Below are 24,885 nucleotides of genomic sequence, written 5' to 3'. Positions count from 1 at the left end.
ACCTCTCTCATAGGAAACTGAGAAGTAGGCAACTCCGAACGCTTACTAAGCAACAGAGCCAAATCGAGCGCTAAAGCAGCTGAAGAAGTGTCAAACAAAAAAGCCCTCTTATAAATACTCAATAATTCTGCGGGCAACAAATCTTTCTTTTTACACATTCATCCTGCAGGTACTCTGGGCCTCATCATGACTTGGGCGGTAACGGTAACGCTATTAGCGCGGGTGGTATTAGCCCTACCGCCGAACTCCCTGGCACTAATAGCGCCGGATCACGAGTTCGGCGGTAATGTAAGTCCCCATTCCCCACTGAGCCCATTCGGGAATGCCCCATTCCCCATTGGGCTCAATGGGGAATCTTCGCGCTAATACTGCTGGCGGATTTCCCGCTGGCGGTAATAGCGTGAATTTTCGGCAGGTTTCCCCCCAGCTCAGAGCTGGGGCGAAATCCACCGAAGCCCTGATTCGGCGGACCCTTAAATCCGGCGGTAATAGCGCTACCACCGGATTTAAGGGTTACCGCCAAAGTCGTGATGAGGCCCTCTACCATTACCTGTATCACTTTCCTCTGCATTTCTGACGTATACTGACTATATGTGTCATATACTTCAACGGGAGTTATCGATGTGTCTGAGATCCACCTAATCGCATCTTTCGTACAAATTCATGTTTCCTCATTTATCGATTTACGACGAGGGAAAAAACGTTTCTGTACTAACATAGCGTCCAAACTATCACCATCTACATCTTCATTCTTTAACCTTTCCAACTCCCTTCTATACTGAAAAACCCTCTCGACATGCTCTTGTACTTTCTCCGCAGTATCTCTAGAGAATGCCAAAGTATTCAGATCCCTTAACCCTTGTGGGAGATCTATATCACTTAGCCTGTTCCACATTACACATAAATGAATTCCTAATCCTTCAATAAAAACGTTTTTCTCAGGAAAATTGTCGAAATTATAGAGTGTGGCAAGAACATCAGCTTGTTCACCCCTCTCCATGCAATGCTTAGCCCACACAGTTAATTCACGCTTTTTTTCTGAAGATACAGTATTACGAGTTACAACCCTCGATCCTGCTCCCCAATCTACTACAAGCGGTGTAGAACCACTTGGCAGAGGGAGAGTAGGCAAATTTTGAACATCCGGAAACAGAGGTACTATCACTGGCGCGGCAGGCAAACCCACCGGACCCATAACAGCAGGCAAAGGTGGAGGAACAGGCCTAGGAGCAGCGACAAGAGGAGGAAAAATAACCAGAAGAAGAGGAACATTAAGAGCAGCAATAGGAGGAGCAGGAGGAACAACGGGGGGAGGAGTGGCACCAGGCCTTCGTTCATTTAGAAGTTTGTCAATGAGTTCATCGGATACATGAAAGTCTTTAGAAGGTTACATTTTCTGGATACCAAGTGAAAATGCCCTATCCATATTCCTAACTGACTCAGACATATTTATTCTGGTCATATTCAGCGTTCGTCACATGACGGCGCATGCTTTTCTGTACCCTTAAGCTGCTGCATAGCTTCTTTCTTCCAATTTTGTAATACATCAAATGCTGCAGGTCTAGCCTTTTTCTTCAATAATATGGATTCTAAATATTCAATACGAGGAATTTCAAAACTACCATTGATTGGCCACTGAAGTTCAGAAGCATGTCCAGTTTGTCTATGCCAAATATCATTAAATACTATACTACCAATGCCATGCTTAGAGTACATGGTACACGCCGGCGACCCCTCCAATGGCGCTGGTCGGACAAATTCCAAAGATTGTCTGTCACTGCGGATTAACACCCTGAAGCAGGCAGACAATTTCCCAGGCATATCAGAATACTGGTGTTACCTGGTCAATAATTGTACTTGTGAGTGCAATGTACCAAAAACAAATTATCAGTATACTTAAGAATCGGGTCACGACTCACCTGATCAAATCCTAAGGAGGTCCGATCGGATTACAAAATTCTAACTAAGGTCACACGTGGTTGGTGATTTCAGCAAATCTGCCCGCCTCGATATATGGACCCTTGTCAAGATGTCGACTCGGACCGCGTGCTCAACGTCCAGAGATCGGGTCGTGCAGCGCTGCTGAGGTGTCGCGTCTCATCCAAGAAAGGGGCCCCCTTTTACACCGTCCATCTCGGTCCGATAGCCGCATCAACCTTCAACGAGCTGGCAATAAATCTTGAGGGTCCCTATTCGGGCGCCATCTGTAAAAGCAAAGCGAAACATCGAGGCTGAGTACCCCAAAAGGAAATACACCAAACAAAGGCTTATAAAGATTCACAGATCTTTATTCTATAACTGTACAGTTTTACAGAGAAACAAAGTATCAGATAGCTATCTGGTCCTTAGTACATCACAGCGAATACCAGACCTTTCGGTGTGAGAAGTGAGAGGTACTGGACGTCTAAATATTTGTCATGATGCCCGCTCCCGGGGAGCCGGTTCAAGCCCTGCGTCCCCGAAAGCAGACATCCAGTCCCCAAGGAAGGACCCAGCAACCCCATATAGGGGCCCTTTGGACAGTGTCCTGGCGCCTATGGCGCCAGGCTCATAAAAGACATCAGTCCTGGCGTCATAGGCGCTAGGCTCATTATGGGAGTGCTTGGGTGCACTTACCTGATGCAGACCATGCTGCAGGATCCCGGCCTCCTTGAGGCCTGAAAGGAACTACTTTACCTGTGGGACTAATTTACCATCCAGGCGTGGTCGGGGAAGGATACATATCTGATTGGAGGAAGGATACATACCTGGAACTTCTTCCAAGGCTATTTAAACCCCACCCGAACAGCCACACGTGCTTCGCGTTGTTCTGCATCTAGCAGCTGGACACTCAACGTGTCTGCTCCTGCATCCTGATTTCTGCCACGCCTGCCAGCATCCATTCACTGCAGGCAGCCGGCGCGAGGTGAGGAAGCCCATCCGGGCACGCCGCCTATTTTTCGGGCGCCAACTGGGCCCCCAGGCCCTCCGAGCGTCCCTCTCCCACCCCGCACCCTCTTCCTGATTCCCGCTCCCCTCCCACCTCCCAACCCGCCCATCCCCGCTCTGATTGGGCCGTGAGCCCAGGTTGAAATGGTCTAGCGACCCTCCTCGCACCGGCCCCTGCATTCACTGCAGGCAGCCGGCGCGAGGTGAGGAAGCCCATCCGGGCACGCCGCCTATTTTTCGGGTGCCAACTGGGCCCCCAGGCCCTCCGAGCGTCTCTCTCCCACCCCGCACCCTCTTCCTGATTCCCGCTCCCCCCCGCCTCCCAACCCGCCCATCACCGCTCTGATTGGGCCGTGAGCCCAGGTTGAAAGGGTCTAGCGACCCTCCTCGCACCGGCCCCTGCATTCACTGCAGGCAGCCGGCGCGAGGTGAGGAAGCCCATCCGGGCACGCCGCCTATTTTTCGGGCGCCAACTGGGCCCCCAGGCCCTCCGAGCGTCCCTCTCCCACCCCGCACCCTCTTCCTGATTCCCGCTCCCCTCCCGCCTCCCAACCCACCCATCCCCGCTCTGATTGGGCCGTGAGCCCAGGTTGAAAGGGTCTAGCGACCCTCCTCGCACTGGCCCCTGCATTCACTGCAGGCAGCCGGCGCGAGGTGAGGAAGCCCATCCGGGCACGCCGCCTATTTTTCGGGCGCCAACTGGGCCTCCAGGCCCTCCGAGCGTCCCTCTCCCACCCCGCACCCTCTTCCTGATTCCCGCTCCCCTCCCGCCTCCCAACCCGCCCATTCCCGCTCTGATTGGGCCGTGAGCCCAGGTTGAAAGGGTCTAGCGACCCTCCTCGCACCGGCCCCTGCATTCACTGCAGGCAGCCGGCGCGAGGTGAGGAAGCCCATCCGGGCACGCCGCCTATTTTTCGGGCGCCAACTGGGCCCCCAGGCCCTCCGAGCGTCCCTCTCCCACCCCGCACCCTCTTCCTGATTCCCGCTCCCCTCCCGCCTCCCAACCCGCCCATCCCCGCTCTGATTGGGCCGTGAGCCCTTCATCACTTGTCCTCCCAGGGCAGCCCTCTGCCCGGCAGCCCCAGCGGCTAAGGGCCCCGAGGCCAAGGGCGGCTCCAACAGAGGCGGCTCCAGAAAGTGTCTGCAGGTGTCCGCAGGGGACGCCAAGGAAGCCAGCAACCAACAGACACCAACAAAAACCGTGAGTGTGGCATGGGTGGGGAGTAGAGCACTACTCTACTCCAGAAAGTTCCTGCCACTCTAACTTACCTATCAATGGCCTAGACTGCTACAGACCTGCACCATGCACTATTAGAGAGATGTGACCACCAGCCCAAACCTATTAATGGCGGGACATCAAACACTGCCTGCAGTATAATGCTAACCATACCACGAGTGAACCACAAAGACTAGCCTGCGCCAAATCTAGACAGAAATATGATCGTTAGCATGGATTCTCATGTTTTATGAATCCTAGCATGTCCACACTTAGATAGAATTGTGAATGTTAGCATATCCACACGTAGACAGAATTGTGAATGTTAGCATGCCCACTCTCAGATGGAACTGTGAATGTTAGCATTGTCCACACCTAGATAGAATTGTGAATGTTAGCATGCCCACTCTCAGATGGAACTGTGAATGTTAGCATTGTCCACACTTGGATAGAATTGTGAATGTTACCATGTCCACTTTCAGATGGAACTGTGAATACTGGCATGTCCACACCTAGATAGAATTGTGAATGTTAGCATGTCCACTCTCAGATGGAACTGTGAATACTGGCATGTCCACACCTAGATAGAATTGTGAATGTTAGCATGCCCACTCTCAGATGGAACTGTGAATACTGGCATGTCCACACCTAGATAGAATTGTGAATGTTAGCATGCCCACTCTCAGATGGAACTGTGAATGTTAGCATTGTCCACACTTCGATAGAATTGTGAATGTTAGCATGCCCACTCTCAGATGGAACTGTGAATACTGGCATGTGCACACCTAAATAGAATTGTGAATGTTACTATTGTCCACACTTGGATAGAATTGTGAAAGTTAGCATGCCCACTCTCAGATGGAACTGTGAATACTGGCATGTGCACACCTAAATAGAATTGTGAATGTTAGCATTGTCCACACTTGGATAGAATTGTGAATGTTAGCATGCCCACTCTCAGATGGAACTGTGAATGTTAGCATTGTCCACACTTAGACAGAATTGTGAATGTTAGCATGTCCACTCTCAGATGGAACTGTGAATACGGGCATGTCCACACTTGGATAGAATTGTGAATGTTAGCATGCCCACTCTCAGATGGAACTGTGAATACTGGCATGTGCACACCTAAATAGAATTGTGAATGTTAGCATTGTCCACACTTGGATAGAATTGTGAATGTTAGCATGCCCACTCTCAGATGGAACTGTGAATGTTAGCATTGTCCACACTTAGACAGAATTGTGAATGTTAGCATGCCCACTCTCAGATGGAACTGTGAATACGGGCATGTCCACACCTAGATAGAATTGTGAATGTTAGCATGCCCACTCTCAGATGGAACTGTGAATACTGGCATGTCCACACCTAAATAGAATTGTGAATGTTAGCATTGTCCACACTTGGATAGAATTGTGAATGTTACCATGTCCACTCTTGGATGGAGTTGTGAATGTTAGCATATCCACACTTAGATGGAGTTGTGAATATCGGCCTGCGTCGCATCTAGATGGAATTGTAAATGTTAACATGTGAAAGATACATTAAGAAAGCGTGCCCTATAGCCTCTCCATGAATTTAGAAATGTGCCCAATAGCCTGTCTGGTAAACTGAATTTAGAAGTGTAACCAAGATCCTCTGTGACAGTTGCATCTAGAAGTGTGCCCAATAACCTCGCTGTGAATTTAGTAGGGTTCCCAATAGGCACTCTATGAAAGTTGCATTTAGAAGTATGTCCATTGTCCCCTCAATGAAATTTAGAAGTGTACCCATAGCCTCCCTGAGAGTTGCATTTAGAAGTGTGCCCAATAGTCTCTCTAGTAAATTGAATTTAAAAGTGTTCCCAACACCCTCTCTGGAAAAGCCTCTCTGAAAAATTGACTTAATAGTGCGCCCAGTAGCCTCTCCGTAGAAAATGGAATTTAGAAATGCGCCCAATAGCATCGCTGTGAAGGTTGCATTTTAGAAGTGTAACCAATACCCTCTGTGAAAGTTGATTATAGAAGTGTATCCAATAGACGCTCTGTAAAGTTGAATTTAGAAGTGTTCCCAATTGCATCTATGAAAGTTGACTACAGAAATGTATCCTATAGATACTCTGGAAAGTTGCATTTAGAAGTGTGCCCAACAGTCTCTCTAGTAAATTGAATTTAGAAGTGTTCCCAACACCCTCTCTGGAAAAGCCTCTCTGAAAATTGACTTAATAGTGCGCCCAGAATCCACTACGTAGAAAATGGAATTTAGAATTGCGCCCAATAGCATCGCTGTGAAGGTTGCATTTAGAAGTGTAACCAATACCCTCTGTGAAAGTTGATTATAGAAGCGTATCCAATAGACGCTCTGTAAAGTTGAATCTAGAAGTGTTCCCAATAGTCGCTCTGTGAAGTTGAATTTAGAAGTGTTCCCAATAGCATCTGTGAAAGTTGACTATAGAACTGTATCCTATAGACACTCTGGAAAGTTTCATTTATAAGTGTGCCAAATAGCCTCTAGTAAACTGAATCTAGAAGTGTGCCCAATAGCCTCTCTGTGGAAAACTGTATTTAGAAGTGCGCCCAGTACCCTCTCTGGGAAAGTTGCAATTAGAAGTGTGCTCAGTGAAAGAGCATATAACCGATCATACCACACCACCATGCTTACTCTCTCCTTACATCACCACTCAACTAGAACACAGAGATACTATGACACCATTCGGTATAACTGTTCTCATACCAACATTCCGCCGCTTACTCCACATCATTCTATGTAATCACTGCTGGTTCCACACCCCAAGCCAGGCGTTTTCCTCAGGCCTAACGCAGCCACATCCGTTCCGGATAAATCCTGCCAGAACGAACACATTCTCCTGATCTCTCAACCACCACACCTACCGCTAAGAAGCAGCTATTACACGAGTACCGCACGAGCTGCACACATACCCGGTGCTCACACGCACCTTTTGACTCTCCCTACTCTCTCTACTGATCTGAACTTCGGTTCCCAAGGGTGTTCAACCTACAAGCGCCTTCAGACCATACCAATGGTATATAAGGCGCTATATAAGTGCAAAATAACAATAACAATAACAATCCTGTATCACCTGCAAAGGAAGAGAAGAAGAGAACAGAAGAAGGAAAAGTCCTTACCTGCTAAAACCGCATCCCGGAGACATCTCGCCGACAATCCTGAAAAGGAAGACTTTTATTTAAAAGCTCATTGCGTCGATCGCTGCAGCGCCGCATTCCACTCACCTTTACAGGGCGCCTCCATGTTCAGCAGCGATCATCCGGATTCGCAGTCACGCCCCAGCGCCTAGGGAGAAAAAGACCAGAACAAAAGGTGAGAGAGAGAAGGGAATAAGGAAAGCTAAATCTCCATGTTAAGACTTACCTGTTGATTCATTCCCTCTCCATTTCGGGTCCGCGCCGCATCCTGGCATTTCCGGACCCCGGCCCCTAAGGGGAAAAAGAGACATCAGCGTTAATGAGCGAATGAAAAGACATTACCAAAAAACGCCCATTAAAGACTTACCTGATTTCTACAAGGATTTCACCTCTCATCTCGGGTCAGTGCCTGTTCCCCGGCATTCCGTACCCCGGCCCCTATGGGGAAAAAGACACTAGCATTAGTACATTAATGCATGGACACAAGGGGAACCTCTTATCAAAAAACTTACCTGGAAGCCAAGCAAGTTTGGTTCTCACCAATCCGAAAATCCAGTGAAGTAACTGGATACCATCGCGCCCCTGCATCAGAAGCAGGATGGAGAGCTCGTCCTTCCAGACCCTAAGGTCAGACGCTACGAGGAATCACAGAAGGGTTTCGAGGAGGGTGAGAGGGGAAAGTGGGAGGCCGATTGCATTACCCCGCAGACAGTTAATCCCCTATTTTCGCCTACAGAAGGATACTTCTGCGAGCCAGACAAGCCAGATTTGGGGGCCCGGTCCAGTCCGTCTTCCGAACCCTGCGCATCACCTTAGAAGAGGTCACAGCAGTGCGAACCAGGCCAGCGCCTCCGTGGGAGTCAGGTGAGCGTTACAGAACGCGAAGCCTTCCTACAAATTCCCACCCAGGCGCTATGGAAAGTTCTGAGACTGATCAGTTGGCCCAATTACTGGGGGAATTACGGGCCGAAGTACATGCCGCTCGTCAAGAGACTAATGCCCTCAGGAGGGAATTAATAATATCAAAGGAAAGAACTGATGACCTGGCCAGACAGCTTTTGCAAGGTCAAGCTGGGCAAACTCCTCTACCCGGTTCCGGAGGGAACCCCGCTCCTGTGGTTTCTAGCAACCCTGTGCAGATTAATCTACCTGGAAACATGCCGCTGGCCCCACCCGAACGCTTTGCTGGGGACCCCAAACGATTCGCCGTATTCATGAATCAGTGTCGTTTGCACTTCCTATGCAGACCTGGGGCCTTCCCTAATGATCAGACCAAGGTAGCCTTTGTATTGTCATATCTCAGCGGCTGCGCTGCCGATTGGTCAGTTCCACTGGTTACTCAAGATGACCCGATTCTCCGTGATTTTCAAAGGTTTCAAGCAAGCATGGAAAAGTTATTTGCTCGACACTCTCAGGGGCAGGCTCTGGATGACGAACTTCTATCCCTGTGACAGGGCAATCAGGACCTCCTATCCTATATTGCAACCTTTAATAGACTAATTGTGGAAACGGGATGGCCAGAGGATAAGAGTCACGTTGTTTTATCATGGCCTACGTGGAGAACTTAAAGATGTCTTGGCCCAAGTCGTAAATCCGCCCCAAGAATGCACAGAGTATATAGACTTAGTGGTCCAATTGGATCACAGACTTCAATACAGAAAAGCAGATCGGTCCAGGTTTGAGACCCGGGTGTTGGTCAAGACCCATGCTAATCCCAAGGGAGTTGATGTCTCTGAGCCTATGAAAATTGAAGGGGTTAAAGGACCCTTAACTCAAAAGGAACGTGAAAGGAGGTGGCAGTTAAAATTATGTCTTTATTGTGGGAATTCTGGACACTTTCTACGAGATTGCCCGGCAAAACCGCCCCGAAAGGCGGTAGGAGCCGCTGATAAAAACCATGAAGACTCTGTTTCGGGAAACGACTCCGTCCGACAAGTGTAGGGGTCCGCTTGCCGAGCTTGAAAACTAACTCTCAGACCTCGCATTTCATTGTGCCAATGGTTCTCGTAGATCCAGAACAGCCTAAGCGGTTGCATGCAATAAAGGCATACATCGATAGTGGGGCTATTGGAAACTATGTGGAGCGTGAATTGGTCTCTAGGATTAACCTCCCTCTCCGTCATAAAACCAGCAAAGATGTCATCACCACAGTCGATGGAACTGAAATTGCCTCTGGACCGGTAACACATTTCACTACTGAGGTGACTCTTATTGGTCCCGACGGCCATCGGGAGGGTGTTGTGTTTGATGTAATCAAGGCTCCACAGTTTCAGGTTATTCTTGGAATCCCTTGGTTAGAGACACATAATCCTTGAATTGATTGGCGAGCTAAGAGAATAACCTTCCCGGATTGTACACAGACCTGCTACCCAGAAAACCTGAAGATTAATCTAGCATCTGTAACCTCTGCCTCCATGCAACTACCTCCGGAATACCAAGACTTTCAGGACGTCTTCCAAAAGGAACAGGCCAACATGTTACCTCCTCACAGATCGTACGATTGCCAAATCGATCTGGTGCCCGGTGCACAACCCCCTTGTAGCAGGATTTATGCCCTTACCGAACCTGAGAATCTGCATTTGAGACAATATTTGGATCAATACCTAGCTAATGGTTTTATTTGCCCGTCAAAGTCCCCGGCATCCTCAGCTTTGTTCTTCGTGCCCAAAAAAGAAGGGGACCTAAGAACTTGTATCGATTACCGAGCATTGAACCAGATAACGGTTAAAAACCGTTATCCTCTGCCTCTGATCCCTGAACTCCTTGACCAGGTGAAGGACGCTTGCATATACACCAAGTTGGATCTCTGGGGGGCTTATCATCTGGTACGAGTTAAAGAAGGCGACGAATGGAAAACTGCCTTCCATACTAAATACGGATTATTCGAGTACCAGGTGATGCCTTTCGGATTGTGTAACGCGCCGGCTGCCTTCCAAGACTTCATGAATGATGTCCTTCGGGAACTCATCGATGTTTGTGTTGTCGTATATATCGATGACATTCTGGTGTACTCCTCTTCGGAATCTGATCACAGAAAACACGTCAGGGCAGTACTTGAAAAACTGCGCCAACACAAACTATTTGCTAAGTTGGAGAAATGTGTTTTCCATATCACAGAAGTCGAGTTTCTAGCTTTCATCCTGACACCCAAAGGAGTCAGAATGGACTCAAGAAAAGTGGATGCCATCCTCAAATAGCCATCACCTAGCTCTGTAAAAGGGGTTCAAAGCATGCTCGGCTTTGCCAATTTCTATCGCAGGTTTATCCCGGAATTTTCACGCGTGGTACAACCCATTACTGCACTCTTGAGGAAAAATAAACGTTTTGAATGGTCTGAAGAAGCCGAGCAGGCCTTTCAGGATTTAAAAGCTAAGTTTACCTGCGCACCTATATTGAAACACCCGCGTCCAGATCTCCCTTATGTCGTCGAGACTGACGCATCCAGCCTAGCCATGGAAGCTGTCCTGTCCCAAAGAGATCCCGAAACCAACCAACTGCATCCCGTAGCATTTTGGTCCAGAAAATTCTCGGCGCCCGAGGTTAAATATGCAATCACGGACAAAGAACTGTTAGCCATTAAGTCCGCTTTTAAAGCCTGGTGGCATTATCTTCTTGGCGCTCGACATACCATCACAGTGATCACTGATCACCGGAATTTACAGTATTTGAAAACCGCCAAGGCTCAGTCATCACGGCAGCTCCGATGGGCTTTGTTTTTCGCTGAATTTGATTTCGTGATTACCTATCGACCTGCCTGCAAGAATGGCAAAGCAGACGCCTTATCCCGAATTGGAATGGGAGAATCTGATACAAACTCAGAACCAGTACCAATAATTCCCAAACAGAGGATTCTAGGCATGACTTCGTTACAGACGCTTGAAGACATTCAAGCCAGAGTGAAACAACTCCTGGACCCTACAACCTAACAGGATTGGATACAAAAGGGATCAGACTTTACCATAGATAATGGTTTACCTTATTTCCAAGGACGCTTATTCCTGCCACATAAGGAATTACACGAACTAGTTATTTCCGGTTATCATGATACATTAATAGAGGGACACCCCGGTATTGCCAAGAAAGAGGAAAAGGTGAAACGACAACTTTGGTGGCCCTCTTGGCGAAAAGATGTTAAATCTTTTGTGATGTCCTGTGGTGTTTGCGCCCAAAATAAAAGTCAAAAGAAAAGGCCAGCCGGTCTCCTTCAACGTCTAGACATACCGCCAGCACCCTGGCACATCCTATCAATGGATTTTATTACAGACCTGCCTCCTTGTTCGGGGTACAATACTATTCTGGTAATTGTGGATATGTTTTCCAAAATGGCCCACTTTATTCCTTTGAAAGGTTTACCTTCAGCTTCTGTCCTAGCCAAAGAATTCCTCGAAAATATTGTTCGGCTACATGGATTCCCATCTATACTAATCTCTGACCGGGGAAGCCAATTAATTTCCCACTTCTGGTGCAAATGTTGTCAAATGGCGCAGATCGACGTATGATTATCGACCAGTCACACCCTCAGACCGATGGTCAGACCGAGAGGACAAATCAGACCCTTGAGCAGTACTTACGGTGTATGTTACAGCAATCTGAAAGCAACTGGAAAGACATTCTTTGGATAGCGAATACGCATATAATAATTCGGTACACTCTGGAACTGGCCACAGTCCTTTTTATACTTTGTTTGGGCATCACCCTCGAACCTCAAACCTTGACTCACCTCAGAACCTCGGAATGCCTGCAGTAGAACATCTGCATTCTACAATTACCCAAGCCTTTAAAGAGGCAACTACGCATTTACAACAAGCCAAGAGAAAATACAAGGAGAATGCTGATCTACATCGGAGTGAAGCATCTCCGTATCAGATTGAGGATCAAGTGTGGTTAGCTACCAGACATTTACCACTCAAAGGGCCTCGAACTTTTAACCCAAAATATCTGGGACCTTATTCTATTACGGCAATAATTAACCCAGTGGCTGTTAAACTTGATTTACCAGCTAGTATGCAAATTCACCCTGCTTTTCATGTGTCACTTCTGAAACCAGTGGTACCCGGAACCCGACTACTCAAACCTCCAGAACCTATTCTAATAGATGGGGAGCCCGAATTCGAAGTGAAGAACATTTTAGACTCAAAAATGTTTAGGTCAAAACTGTTCTACCTAATTGATTGGAAGGGGTACGGACCTCAGGAGAGGTCGTGGGAACCCAGCGACCATGTGCATGCACCTCGATTAGTCAGGAAATTCCACCGACTCTTCCCAGACAAACCAAAACCCCCGGAGGGAACAACCTTGGGAGGGGCCTTGGGGGGGGGGGGGAAGTGCTGTCATGATGCCCGCTCACGGGGAGCCGGTTCAAGCCCTGTGTCCCCGAAAGCGGACATCCAGTCCCCAAGGAAGGACCCAGCAACCCCATATAGGGGCCCTTTGGACAGTGTCCTGGCGCCTATGGCGCCAGGCTCATAAAAGACATCAGTCCTGGCATTATAGGCGCCAGCCTCATTATGGGAGTGCTTGGGTGCACTTACCTGATGCAGACCATGCTGCAGGATCCCGGCCTCCTTGAGGCCTGAAAGGAACTACTTCACCTGTGGGACTAATTTACCATCCGGGCGTGGTCGGGGAAGGATACATACCTGATTGGAGGAAGGATACATACCTGGAACTTCTTCCAAGGCTATTTAAACCCCACCCGAACAGCCACACGTGCTTTGCGTTGTTCTGCATCTAGCAGCTGGACGCTCACCGTGTCTGCTCCTGCATCCTGACTTCTGCCTCGCCTGCCAGCATCCTGGATCACCTGCAAAGGAAGAGAAGAAGAGAACAGAAGAAGGAAAAGTCCTTACCTTCTAAAACTGCATCCCGGAGACATCTCGCCGACAATCCTGAAAAGGAAGACTTTTATTTAAAAGCTCATCACGTCGATCGCTGCAGCGCCGCATTCCACTCACCTTTACAGGGCGCCTCCATGTTCAGCAGCGATGATCCAGATTCGCAGTCACGCCCCACCGCCTAGGGAGAAAAAAACCAGAACAAAAGGTGAGAGAGAGAAGGGAATAAGGAAAGCTAAATCTCCATGTTAAGACTTACCTGTTGATTCATTCCCTCTCCATTACGGGTCCGAGCCGCATCCTGGCATTTCCGGACCCCGGCCCCTAAGGGGAAAAAGAGACATCAGCGTTAATGAGCGAATGAAAAGACATTACCAAAAAACGCCCATTAAAGACTTACCTGATTTCTACAAGGATTTCATCTCTCATCTCGGGTCGGTGCCTGTTCCCCGGCATTCCGTACCCCGGCCCCTATGGGGAAAAAGACACTAGCATTAATACATTAATGCATGGACACAAGGGGAACCTCTTATCAAAAAACTTACCTGGAAGCCAAGCAAGTTTGGTTCTCACCAATCCGAAAATCCAGTGAAGTAACTGGATACCAATGCGCCCCTGCATCAGAAGCAGGATGGAGAGCTCGTCCTTCCAGACCCTAAGGTGAGACGCTACGAGGAATCACAGAAGGGTTTCGAGGGGGGGTGAGAGGGGAAAGTGGGAGGCTGATTGCATTACCCCACAGACAGTTAATCCCCTATTTTCACCTACAGAAGGATACTTCTGCGAGCCAGACAAGCCAGATTTGGGGGCCCGGTCCAGTCCGTCTTCCGAACCATGCGCATCACCTTAGAAGAGGTCACAGCAGCGCAAACCAGGCCAGCGCCTCCGTGGGAGTCAGGTGAGCGTTACAATATTCACATCTTTTATACAGTTTCCAATCGTAATGTCCAGCCCCTCTGCCGGTTAATAATTCTCGGTCTAGGGTTCGTGCCTAGTTCACTTCCAATTAGTCCAACTATATGCATGCAAGTTATTTCCAGTTTGTACAACAAGTCACAATGGCAACAGTGTATCTCCGAATTTAACATTAAGCCTTAGTACATGTCTTATACAATGTAGTTCAACAATTGTTCACGTTTAGTATTTCAACAACATTGTATTTGATGTATGTCCACGGATCGGACTTGTTGGCGTGGGTAATCCTTGATCTACAGGTCAAACGTAGGACGAGGTCTCATTACACGACCCAAACATTTAGCCAACGGGCAGTTTAGACATTAACTTCTATGCGAAGGTCAGAAGGTTAAGTTACAAGCGCGAAACGCTGTCCACCATTTTTAGAACAGTTACTTTTGAAATGGGAATCAAAATGGCGGATGGACCTGAAATGGCGGCTAAGTCGATCTGAGGTCAAAACTTTGTGACGCGGATTTCTTCGCAGAGCGACTGGGTTTAGGCCAATATATACAATAAAGGAGGCACAATATGATATGCCGTTTAACAAAAGGTTTGCTAAGATTAAAAAGACATTCCTTCCAGCAGTGGCCCAAGAAAAGCAGTCGAGGAAGAGATGATAGACTATGAAGATAGTGGAGAACCAGGCCAACAATGGACCCTTTTGCTGCACCCCTGAGTAGCCCCATCCAACACACCAAACATAGATCCACGAATGTCCTTATGTGAGTTTCATACCGAGCAGCACCCCCTTGGTTGCTCCTCCTTGGGATGCGAGGGTGAGCAGAATGGGAGAAGGAGAAGGAGGAGGATCATGTGTGGGGGAGGGTTGGTCCAGGGTTTCTGTGATAACCATTCTGGAGAGATGAGGGTGTTAGTGACGTGGTCAGAAAGAAAGGAGGCACAGGCACCTCCTTGCAGTTCTGGGAGCTTTGTTATGTGAGTATGTGATGTGCACAAAGATGGGAAAGCACCTCACCCGCATCGCCCCACTGCCCCGATTGCCACAATTACACAGGGTTTGAAAAGAGACATCTGAAGTATGCATCTGCAATGTGCTCAGTCAGATTTCTCTTTGTGAATACGCCATTTTGTATCAAGCAGGTGATGGAGCTACAACTTCTGTCTTCGTATTTATTCGTTGCCGAAATGCTGCCTCTATAGTGTTCATAAACAGGCTTTGTTGCGGTCAGAGTTGACTCTGTAACGTACATGTTCTGCAGCCTACAATATCCAGAAATAGTTAACAGTTAAACATTCACCAAAATGATACATCTGAGCTTGAAACTTTATGCTCATAGTCCCTTGACATAGGAAAAAGAAAGACGATAGAGAATTATTGGATTGAATGTCCAGCTTCAGTCAATCTTTGCAGCCTTTAAAACCTGCTACAGGCGGTTTTGTGAGAAGTTTTCCAATGCCTTGAGTGTTTCCCCCCAAACATATTAATTGAGGGCTTTTCGTCTAGTCTTATGTTTCTTGACAAGTATATTCTAAGAGATTTTGTTTCAAAGAGTACAAGGAACTCTTCTCCCCTGCTGATCTGTTTTTTCTCTTGGCACCATGCACCTGGCCACCCTCTGTCCTTGGGGCCCAGGTACCTGCTCACCCTCACCCTGCCTCCCTCTTGCACTGCTTCCGGCCCACCCCTTGCACTGGGTTCTGTATCTGTACCCATACAGTCCCCCACTTTTCTTCTGCACTTATCAGATATACCCTATCTGACTAATCATGCACTTGCCACTTGCTGGCGGCACTACCACTTTTCATTGCCTGTATTTTTTTATTTCACTTATTTATTCTGCTCTCTCCTCTGTTCGGCACTTTCCATTTCTCCCCCTTCCTCACACTTTCCCCCTTTTCCATGCGCTTGCACGTTCTTAATGTCACTGGGCCTAGTAAAATCGTTGTTTTTGTTCTCCCTTGTCCCCCTCCCTTTGCTTGGTCGCGCTCTGAAGCACCTGTATTTGAGCGCGATATAAATAAAATATATCATAAGGAAGAGATGTTAGAGAAGAAGGGTTAAGCTTTACATATGAAGTGTTAAGGCTGAAGGGTTAAGGGCTAGAGTGAAGGTTTATCAGAGATCCTTGAAGATCTAATGGTGTCCATCCAATATGGATGGAAGACTACAGCTCGACTAGTGGTGAAGGGCAAGAGGTTTTGGTGGATTGCTCACGTAAGCACAAAGAAAACCAGCACTTCCCTAGTCTGTCTTCATTTCTAATGGTCATGTGAGAGGAAAAGTGCAAACATAAAGCTCAGAAAAGCTGCAGAAGATTTGGGGAAGAGGAGGATAGACCTTAAGCTACTGCAAAAATGGGAGGCAGAGAATCATTTGCTCTGGGAGTGTGGACAACAGTTGGGACAATCGATGTCCAAGTCAGACCCTCGAGAAAGCAACGAGGACAAGCATAGCACCTGGTATGTTCTGTGATGAAGCTCCATGTTGGAGGGTAGGGGATAAGACTGGGTGCCCTTGAGGGCCAGGATCCACCACGCACTCTCTGCTGCATGACCCAGAGGTGTAACAGGGAGGATCCCCAAACTCCCAGTCTCTCACCAGCCTTATGCCTATAGCCCTGTCCAAGGACCTTAACAACCACTGGCTGACCAGGCTTGGCTCAGCTGTGAAGGTAATTAATTTGAATAATGGTTTCCAGAAAGATATCTTGAAAAAGGGCAGACGTGTCAGGTTACACTTAAAAGAGAGAGTTATGAACCCACGTCAACAGATTGCTTCATATGCGGGCGAGACCCAAACACAGCACCTTCTCATTCAACACATTTTGACAAGAGAAGTGGATCAAGCATTTAGGAGCTTGCCAGTAGTCCTTCCTGTGTATAAAAAGGAGATGGTGAAAGATTGAAAGAGTGAAGTGTGGGAGTCAGGAGTTGGAAGAGTGAAGTAAAGGACAGTATCTGATGGACCACCGAGGATGAAAGGTAGATAGAGGAAGAAGTGGACGTGGTGAAAAGGAGCATTACAGAAGAAGAAAGGAGAGGACCCGAGAGAGTTAAAGGAGAGAAGGTAGAGTAGTTGAAGGGGAGAAGTTAGGGAGATAATGGAAGAACATCAGAGGTAGAAAGGGAAATGGAGGTGGAGTAGACGAAGAGGGACAGCAGGAGGAGGAGGAAGAGGTGAGAAGATCAGAGGTGGAGTGAGAGAGACAGAGATGAGAGAATATTAGATGAGGATTAAAGGGGGAGGTGGACTATTTGAAATTCAGAGGAATAGAGAAGGAAAAGGAGTTAATACTACAGGGGTACAGGGAGACAAGAAGAAGTAAGTTAGGAGTTTGGAAGGAGCTGTTTAGTACATGGCAGAGCTTCTGACGAGGAGAAGAGGGGAAATAAGCAGGAGGGAAAAAATCACCAGAACGGAGGAATTGGGACCTGATCAGGAGGAGGAGATTCCCAGGGGGATGGGAAACAATAGAGAGGGCTGGTTGGACCTGAGCTCTCGCAGAGTTTCCTGGATTGGCAGAGGAACAAAGCTCAGGGAGGTATCCCACAGCCTATCACGGAGTAAAGCCTGAAACCCACCCACGCCCCGGGCCCAACACAATCTTAGATTGATTCTGCTCCAAAGACTGTAGTTGGAGCCAAATATTGCTGCATTTTTTGCTCATTGATTGCTAGACCCAATAGACACACTGTTGATTCCCTAGACAGTTGTTGCTCCACCCCTGAATCGATTGCGTCATCCCATACGCTTGGCCCTATTGTTGCACTCCACAGATTCTGTTGCATGGATAGATAGGCCGCTTTTGCAACAACAGATTGCTGTCCATAGATCGTTGCTACACGCATAGATCATTTGTTCATTTCGATTTAGTTTATGGTCATTATCAGGTGTAAATGGTATCCAGTGATGCTAACAAGTTTCAAATAACAAATAACCGTTTTACGGAACCTACAATACCGAAAAACAGCAAATTGTGTATTAAAAATACATATGGAGGATGGGGTAAGGGATTAAAACGGGTGTAGAAGGGTTTGGGGTGGGGTTATAGACCTAGGGAAAAGGGGGGATTGGGTGGACCCCCCAAATACATTTTTTTAAATAATTCGGCATTTTTGGGGTATTTTAGGTTTGTCAAAAATGTTTTCGTTATTTCAGTGTTCGTTAAGATCACATGGAACCAGTTTAAATAAACCATACGAAGATAAATATCACACAATAATAAGCACATGCTTCTATTAACAAAAAATAGCCCACCCACACACTAAGAAAAACAGCATCTTGCTAAAAAGAGAGCCTTCGCTGTTAGTAGTAATTTGCTACTTCTAAAACAAAATACACATATGAATAGCTCGCCATATATTAAAACAGGGCAAAACGTGCAATCATTGAAAATACCAAGTTGAAAAGTTCAATATATCTATTGTTTAATTGACACGTTATTTTGCATGCACAGACAGCTTTTGCACCTGCAAATTGCTTTGCAGCACTCGACTTCTGTGTCACTCCTCGAACATGTTGCATCTGTAGACTGCTGTTGCAACCATCGATTGCTTTGCGCGTACGACCACCGTACGACCACTGGAGATATTTCATCCCCCTTGATTGCTCCTCTTTTAGGGGGAGGATTTAAAGGCATGCCCGTTGGCTGGGCAACCAGCTCCTCAAAAGGAAGATGCTGAGATAACTCTGGGAGGAAGGAGGAATAAAGCAAGCTCAGTAAACGGGCAAAGTCTAAAGGAACATCATGCCCTGAGCCCAACCTCTAGTCTAAGTGGCAATCTCCTGGGCATCTGCCCCAGGCAGAGTTCTTCAAGTCACTCCCAGTGCCAAAGATTTTTAAGTGCCCCAGCACACATCTTTGCCCTGGCCATTTTGTCTGGATATTGGTATTTGCTTTTGGCTTGGTCTTTTTCTTGTTCTTGTTCTTCTTCTGTATCCTTGTCATTAGCGTGGCATGGTGGCCCCAAAACTGCTACCAGGGTGATCCCTGTACTGTAACCCCCATCCAGCGTACTACCTAGGCACATCCTCTCCTTCCCCTCTTGCCCTTGCAGTTCTTGTCTTCATTTCTGGGTAGAGATTCTTCACCATCTCTGTAGGAATTTCTTTGACCTACCAAGGTTCTCAAATGGCGAAAGACTCTTTTGATGGACTGGTGACCTTGCACCTGCCTCCAAAGTCTGGTCAACAACCCCTATCCGTCTTCTCCTCGGATGTTCCGCTCAAGGCCTGGACCCAGCCAGCCTTTGATTCCATGGTTTAGCAAGATTTACAGTCCAATCGTTCGCATTTACCAGGCTTGTTCTATGGCGTGGTTTCATTCGCACCCTTGATTCAGATGGCTTCCTTGGCTTGGTCAACACAGGTTCTGACTCCCTCCTATTCCATCTCCTTCTCCACTCATGGTTTGTGCCGCTTATTTTTCAGCTGCTGGCATAGTGATTGTCATGGAGTGATCGAATTTGGGGGTCAATTTTCACATTAGTGATTTTGTTCTTGATATGTCTTTCCCTAATGGATCCACCTTGTCCTCATGCGCTTGGCCCTGCATCTTACTTGAATTACCGGTATTGCTCAATCTTCAATAATCGGGGTCAGCCTCTGACCTGGGTACCCAGGCACAAGCTGACGAAAGCCGGCCCGCCGTGCGCGGATCAGTCAGACGTGTCATGGCCGCCTGCTGATCCCACCTTCTGGCACCCCTCTATGCTAGTGAGTTTACTAAAAAGGTTTTAAAGAAATACAACAAAACCTTTCCCCATAAGGACACAGTTTGTACTGAATATATATTTGCATTTGAAACATTTTTTGTTTCTATAGGATGCTATCTGTACTCATTATCCAAATCTTCAGTCGTTATTATTGAGTTACAGCAACATATTATGGAGGTTAAACAGTTTTCTGTTAGAGCTGTTCTTTCAGTAATGTGTCCTCAACGCGTTGTGATTATCATTATCAAGGAGTGTGAATCCCCTGGGAGCATACATAACCAACAATGTTCTTTCTGACATTAATTTGCATGAATTGCTGGCAAACCGTTCACAGCATGAGCGTCTTTCATTACATGTGCCCTTGCATTCTATTACCATGTGTCAGGTTTCCTATGGAGCGTCCAATACATAATCTGCAAGTCCTTAATTCTGTGACACTTTTTCTCTCCTCCCTTTTTTTTCTCATTCATTAAAGCTGAATAGCATGAATATGTGTGTTATTTCCTTACTGGGTAAAAGTTATAAATAGCTTTGATCCCTGTGGCTCAGTGAAAAGATGCGTGTGTATTCAATGACACGCATTTTCATTATCAAGTCCTTAAATGGCTTTGTCAGTCTGCCTACACGGCCTGAAGTTTCGCCTCATTTTTCCAAGCAGCGTATTTCTCAGTAGTTAAGCTTGCTGTTAGCAACCCTAGCTGTTCAATTACGTTTTTGCTGGGTTCCCCATAACCAATGTACGCCCTCATGATCAGTCACAATTTCTTTTTTTAAGTAGGGTTACACGTTTTTATCTTCAGGCATCTGTAGTTTAACGAAGTAGGCAAATGTCCTCACTGGAGCTTGCATGGCCATTGAGGTCCGACCATGGTCTTTTCAGATAGAACATCCGTTGTCTGATCCCAGGACCCCTTTCCAACATCCGTTTCTTGGTTTCCAACATCGTCACTATGAGTGATTCCATGTGCTGCTGTAGGATTTCCATTTGGATCTGGTGTTCGCTCAATGGCAGAGTTATCAAGGCTGACGCGCACGGCCTACCTCGTCCCGCTCCACACATGGAGTAGTCACCAGGAGCCGAATGGCATGTAAAATCACCCGCAAACACCAGGGGCCTGCTGAACTTGTCCAGAGGTCATGTTTCTTAGGGAGTTATTCCCGGGAGCATTGGCAAGGCCTTCCTCGTCCCTCTACACACATGGAGTGGTCACCAGGAGCCGAATGGCATGTAAAATCACCCACAAATACCAGGGGCCTGCTGAACTTGTCCAGAGATCATGTTTCTTTGGAGTTATTCCCGGGAGCATTGGCAAGGCCTTCCTCATCCCTCTACACACATGGAGTGGTCACCAGGAGCCGAATGGCATGTAAAATCACCCGCAAAGACCAGGGGCCTGCTAAACTTGTCCAGAGGTCATGTTTCTTAGGGAGTTATTCCCAGGAGCATTGGCAAGGCCTTCCTCGTCCCTCTACACACATGGAGTGGTCACCAGGAGCCGAATGGGATGTAAAATCACCCGCAAATACCAGGGGCCTGCTGAACTTGTCCAGAGGTCATGTTTCTTAGGGAGTTATTCCCGGGAGCATTGGCAAGGCCTTCCTCGTCCCTCTACACACATGGAGTGGTCACCAGGAGCCGAATGGCATGTAAAATCACCCGCAAAGACCAGGGGCCTGCTGAACTTGTCCAGAGATCATGTTTCTTTGGAGTTATTCCCGGGAGCATTGGCAAGGCCTTCCTCGTCCCTCTACACACATGGAGTGGTCACCAGGAGCCGAATGGCATGTAAAATCACCCACAAATACCAGGGGCCTGCTGAACTTGTCCAGAGGTCATGTTTCTTAGGGAGTTATTCCCGGGAGCATTGGCAAGGCCTTCCTCGTCCCTCTACACACATGGAGTGGTCACCAGGAGCCGAATGGCATGTAAAATCACCCGCAAAGACCAGGGGCCTGCTGAACTTGTCCAGAGGTCATTTTTCTTAGGGAGTTATTCCCGGGAGCATTGGCAAGGCCTTCCTCGTCCCTCTACACACATGGAGTGGTCACCAGGAGCCGAATGGCATGTAAAATCACCCGCAAATACCAGGGGCCTGCTGAACTTGTCCAGAGGTCATGTTTCTTAGGGAGTTATTCCCGGGAGCATTGGCAAGGCCTTCCTCGTCCCTCTACACACATGGAGTGGTCACCAGGAGCCGAACGGCATGTAAAATCACCCGCAAAGACCAGGGGCCTGCTGAACTTGTCCAGAGGTCATGTTTCTTTGGAGTTATTCCCGGGAGCATTGGCAAGGCCTTCCTCGTCCCTCTACACACATGGAGTGGTCACCAGGAGCCGAATGGCATGTAAAATCACCCACAAATACCAGGGGCCTGCTGAACTTGTCCAGAGGTCATGTTTCTTAGGGAGTTATTCCCGGGAGAATTTTCAAATGCTAGACATGCTTCTTAACTCTTATTTATTTGCCCCATAAAGCATATTTATCTTTAGGAAATTAAAGGGGGTGTTCTGGCCTGACCTGCTGCTGACCGTTTAGATTGCCAAGGGAGGACTGAGGGACCTGCAGGGCCTCCTCCATGTACCACCACTTGGGACTTCATCACAGAGCAGGTGGCTTCTCAAGGCCCCCAGATGTCCCCCATCTCCCTCAGTGGGCGCAACACATGTTGACTTCATCACAAACCATACACTGTCTTGCACCCACAGAATGGAATTGCCCTCATAGGATGCGACTGCTTCTACAGATTTGTATTGAACCTACCGATTAATTGCTGCATCAACAGCTCCTCAATAACCACAACTAATAGATTGAGAGTTGTATTATCCTTACATGGTTGTTCCACTCATATGTTGCTCCAGATTTCTGATTGCTGCATCTCACACATTGATGTGGATCTACAGACTGCTACTGCATCCATAGGTTCACTATAAACCCATAGACTGACATTGCATCCATGAACTGTTTTTGCACCCATAGATTTATATTGCATACATATATTTAGGTGGCATCCCTAGAGTGTTAGTGCATCCATAGACTGACACCAGCCTTAGACTATTACTGAATCCATAGACTCCTTTTGCATCCATAACATTCATTGTGAGCCCATATAGTGTTACTGCATCTATATAGTGATTTGCATCTTATCTGCTGCTCATTGATTGCTTCTCCCCATGGATTCATTGTTCTATCCATAACCTGTTGCAAAATCCATAGTCTGTTGCTCTGCTAATAGGTTTTGAATCACAAGTACTACTCCCAATTCATACATTGTATAAATAGACTCCTACATCATACAGTGCCCAGAGACAAAAACGAGCAAAGAAGGTACACATTCACCTGTTAATTCAGAATTGAAAAACACACATAGTTCGCCAAACGCCTAAGGACAGGGAGGTATTCAGAAAAAGAATAATCCATATTAAAGGAGTACATGGAGACCCTCACTCATATTATGTCCATTGGGAGCCAATGTCCCATGATGTATAATCATCTGCTTCCACGTTTTCACTCAGTTTACTGTCCCTGTTCCCATCCGTAATTATACTCTATTTTGTGTGCACAAAAGGGGTAGGGAACTTTGGCCCCCCCCACCCCCCTCCTGTTTTTCCACATAATAAAATGCCAGCTCTTTATGGTCAGTACATGTTCTTGAATACATAGTTTTAAACTATATGCACAACTGGCCACATACACCTTTTGGCAGGGGCAACAGACTGCATACATGTATAATTGCAAGCTATACATTGATGCATTCGCCACTTAGTTACTACGTTTACATAATAAAATGTCTTAATTTGAACACATTTAGAAATTACACAATTACATGTAAAGAACCCCACTGTTTTATTATGCAGCCCGTATCTCGTTTTTCTTTGCTTCGGGGGAAACGGCGTGGGGTGTTGATCCAGCTTGTTTTCCCGCAGTGTGCTGCCGCTACCATTGCCTGAATACATCGGAGCTAAACCCCACCCACAGCCAAGGAGTCAAAACTGCAGCAAACCCCTGAGATGGTGAAAACCGCGGGGGGTGGGCGAGGTGTTGGCGACCCTGTGGGGGGGCTTTGGACCATTCTCTTGGCGCAGGCTAAGGGAGGAGTGTTGGCATTTTCTGCCAGCTGATTCCAGGCTAGTCCCATCGCATTGCTGCCTTTGTAGCTTTGAAGCAAGCAGCTGTGAGAGCTGTGAGTGTTACAGTGTGAGGAACTTCTCTCACCTCGGGGCGGCCGAGCCGCTCTATGCCACGCAGCGCCGCTGCTTAAATAAAGGGAGGCCCACACGGAAGGACGTCCAGTCTCCAACTCCACTTTATTGTAAGTGCCCTCTCCCCTTAAGCCCAAATCACTTCCCTCCCTAGGATCCCGCCCTAACCCAAACTTCAACATAACAACGTGGATGAGATATAACGTCTGAACATGACAACCTTCTCCCTTTTTAAAAATAGGTTTGGATGCTAACCCTTCTCTTCAATGAGTCTTCTGGGTTTAGTCTTTGGCCAAACAGGGCGGCTTGCCCTTGACAGTTCTGGGCTGACATGGGGGTTCTGTTCATGAGCCACTCACCATCTGTGACTTCTTCGCCGGACACCTCCTCATCATGGGTCTACATCACCAGGCATTGACGCTTGGTCGTCACAGCCATCATGTTCCTCCTCTGAGGCTTTCCAGGGTGAGGTGCTCCCCCGGCATTCCTTGAAGTGTGACACATTCCTTGTGATTGTCTGTCCTTCTGCATCCACAGCCATGACCATGGTGCCTTTTATTCTGGTGACTGTGAGGGGGCTGGGTGAAAAGCGAGTCTTCCATCCTTCTTTGGGTCTGGCGTATCAGCACTCTGTCCCCGTCCTAGAAGCTGTGTTCCCTGGCTCCTCTCTTTTCATTGGCCGCCTTCTTCATTTTCTGTTTTTTTCTCAGTGTCTCTGGCCCTCAATTTGTCATCCTCTGGGGTAGTGATGCCCTCTGGGGGGCTCTCTGGCAGTCGTGTCCACAATCGGTGACCAAACAGGAGGTAGGCTGGGCATTTTCCCGTGGTGCTGTGAGGGGTGTTTCAGTAATCACGGAGGAGCTGGTACAATATTTGCTCGAAAGATCTGTGGGACAGGTCCGCCACTTGCAGTGCTCTCTTGAGATTACGC

This window comes from Ambystoma mexicanum, chromosome 2p (genome assembly GCF_040938575.1).
Source record: "Ambystoma mexicanum isolate Mex_15411 chromosome 2p, UKY_AmexF1_1, whole genome shotgun sequence".
Taxonomy (NCBI): Eukaryota; Metazoa; Chordata; class Amphibia; order Caudata; family Ambystomatidae; genus Ambystoma; species Ambystoma mexicanum.
This window is presented reverse-complemented; position numbering follows the sequence as displayed.